Source organism: Hibiscus syriacus, unplaced genomic scaffold (assembly GCF_006381635.1).
Source record: "Hibiscus syriacus cultivar Baekdansim isolate YM2019G1 unplaced genomic scaffold, ASM638163v2 tig00111792_pilon, whole genome shotgun sequence".
NCBI classification, from domain to species: domain Eukaryota; kingdom Viridiplantae; phylum Streptophyta; class Magnoliopsida; order Malvales; family Malvaceae; genus Hibiscus; species Hibiscus syriacus.
In genome coordinates, this window is record NW_024063179.1 from 1,049,889 (window position 1) to 1,053,134 (window position 3,246).

A 3,246-nucleotide genomic window follows, 5' to 3' on the forward strand; every position below is an offset into this window, starting at 1 on the left:
CATCTTATGTTCGGCACTTCATTATTGAGCAAATACCAAGAAATGAATTGCCCTAACTACTTGTAATTAATAAATATGGCAGAGTTAGTCTTTTTTTTTTTTTTTTTTACATTTACAAGCAAAAGAACGAGCTTCACAAATGGCTTAGCTGCACCACATCCTCGGAGATCAGCATTGCAAATTAATGATGGGCTTAGAATATCGGTGGGTATGGAGCAAGTTTTTATTTTACTAGATTAACATATCCGGTCGGTGATTTTCTCGAAAAATCACACTTTTAATATATATTTACGTGGAAGACACCGTTTTAAAAGATATTATGGATCTAACATCTTTTTTAGAAAGACGCAGTATATGGGTCGCGCCTTGCTGTCGACCGACACACGCGCCAGATAGGTACAGTGCATGGGCCGCGCCTTTTATAATTGTTTTCGACTTTCTCGGCTTTTAAACTTTTCTCGCGCCTATAAAATGCTACGCTCTCAACCCAAAATCTCACACCAATCCTCTCAATCGGAGAAATCACACAACAATCCTCTCAACCAGTAAATATTACCCGACAATCCACTTATCTTTGATTCAGAAGTTCGTTTGATCTTTCGTTTTAAGGTAATATTTTTAATATATAATATTTTTTGTATATGATTATTTGAAAAAAATGTTGTACTAATTATTTTCAATTAATTTTTATGGTTATAAAATTGGACTAAACATTACCCGGCAATCCACATATCTTTAATTCAGAAGTTCGTTCGATCTTTCGTTTTAAGGTAATATTTTTAAATATATAAAAAATTTATATATGATTATTTGAAAAAAATATTGTACTAATTATTTTTAATTAATTTTTGTGGTTGTAAAATTGGACTAAACATTACTCGGCAATCCATTTATCTTTGATTAAGAAGTTCGTTCGATATTTCGTTTTAAGATATTATTTTTTTATATACGTCAAAATATTTTTTCAATATGGAAATAATAAAAAAATATATTATTTAAATTATTTACGTTGAATTGGAAAAAATTTATTAAGTTATATTTTAATTCAATAAATTATATTTATTGCGTTATATTATTTTTTTGCAGATATAAGACTGACTCCCTTTCAAACTCCTAGAATGACGCGAATTTCAGCTATTGTTTTATTATGATGGTGAAATTCTGGAAGATGAAACCGGCGTTGTGTTCGTATCAAATAATTCTGTTAAAATATCCTTCAAGAGAAACATAACTCTTGAGGAGCTGATAACGAATATTTCAAGGAAGGTTCATGTTGGAAGTACTAGAAGATTGTCGTCGCTTCAGTACAGATTTCCAACATCATTGTTTCCGTTAACTTATACAACATTCAAATTATCCAACAATGATGATGTAGAAATGATGGTTAATTCTCAAAATCATTATTCAGACGCCGATACGGAGATGTTTGCAAAATTTGTTGAAGTGCGTGTTGTTCAGGGTTTATCATTAAGCTCCCACTATGGGCTGACTGAACAAGTTGATCAAGTTGACAGCCCAACTACAGTAATGTGTAATGATTTTAACGCTATAATGGGAAATCTGCATCATGGTGTCATCCCATCAAGTGCAATACGGAGACATTCATCAGCAACTCCTTACGATCTGTACCGAGGTGGGTCCACAAACAATCTATATGGAAACATCGCGTCCAGTTCAAGGGGAAGGCATTCATCTACCAATTTCTTTGACCTAAATATGGAGATGCCCTCGAGCAGCAATCTGGGCAGTTTCCATTTGGCGACTTCAAGCTCTAGGGGGAGGCATTCTACTGCGAGCTTTTTTGATCTCAATTCGAGATGCCTTCTAGTTCAAGGGGAAGAAGACATGCATGTAACATCCCAAAAAAGTGGGCTAGTGACCAAAATGCAAATTTTGAAAGTTTGATGGTTAAAGTAGAAAATTTGGGAAAATTTAAAGACATAAGTAGTATTTTTCCCAAAAATAATTTATTCCATAAATGGATTTAGTTAGTTACCAAATTATAAGATTTTGGAAGCTTGGTGACTAAAATATATACTTTAGAAAAGTTCAGGGACCAAATGGTAATCTCAAAAAGTTACATTTGGTTTCGAAAATAAGGAAATAAAATATATTATTTTCACATTTTTAAATGTTGGAAATAATATTTAAGGATTTAATTCCATATTTAATTTGGATTGTTGGATTAAAGTGTCAGAATTGTAAGTTTTGGAAATTTCAAGGGCAAATAGTAAAGTTAGAAAATATTTTGTACATATTTGACTGTGGAAGATGATAAGGTTACTGTAGCTTGGTATTAATGTAAATATCAAGTTCATTAAGGGTAAATTAGTATAGATATTTTGATTTCAAGGGTAAAGTGGTCATTTGACATTTAATAAATTTTATATTTAATATTTAATTAAGAAAGATGAAGAAATATCATATGATTTCTTCATCTTCTCCAGCACAAACGTGAGCTTCTCTCCAAAGGTAAGAAAACATTTGTTTTCAATTTTTGAGCTAATTCCTTTGGAATTCGGGTTATGTCGTGAAATAGGAAAGTGATATACGCGAAAAACGCTATTATTTGGTACCAATATTTCTTTCTAATCTTGCTGGATTTCAAAGATCCTAAATCTAAGGGTTTATGTTCATAATAGGATTCATGAAATTGATGATAAATCTTGATGATTTAAAGGTTGAAGATTCATTTTCAAGCTTGATTTATGGTTATAACACGTTCAATCTTTCTAGAAATTATTATTTGAAAATTTGAACATGATGAATTTGAGTGAGAAAAATTATGGAAAATTATATAAGGTCTGGAAATGATGTAGGAAGTATTCTACAAGCTTTAGAAAATTTGGGGACATAAGTGAAATTATGAAAAACTGTGGTATTGAAATTATGAAATTATAATACAAGCTATGTGGTATTGACATAAGTGATTATGTAAAACTGTGAGGTAAGTTATATGGGATTGATATACGGACTATATGAAAGTATGTATATGAATACATGTATAAGTTTATATGTTATTACTCTATGTGTTATGTGAAGTATATATGAACATATGTGAAAAAGATATGACATGAGTGTTTACATGAACATCTGAGAAATGATATAAGTTATACGATATGATCTATGTGATTACATGCATATGTGATATATGTTACATGATATGAACCTATATGATATGGGTTATATAACAAGAATGATATACAACTACATGGAAACGAGTTATGTGATTACATGCTTATATGT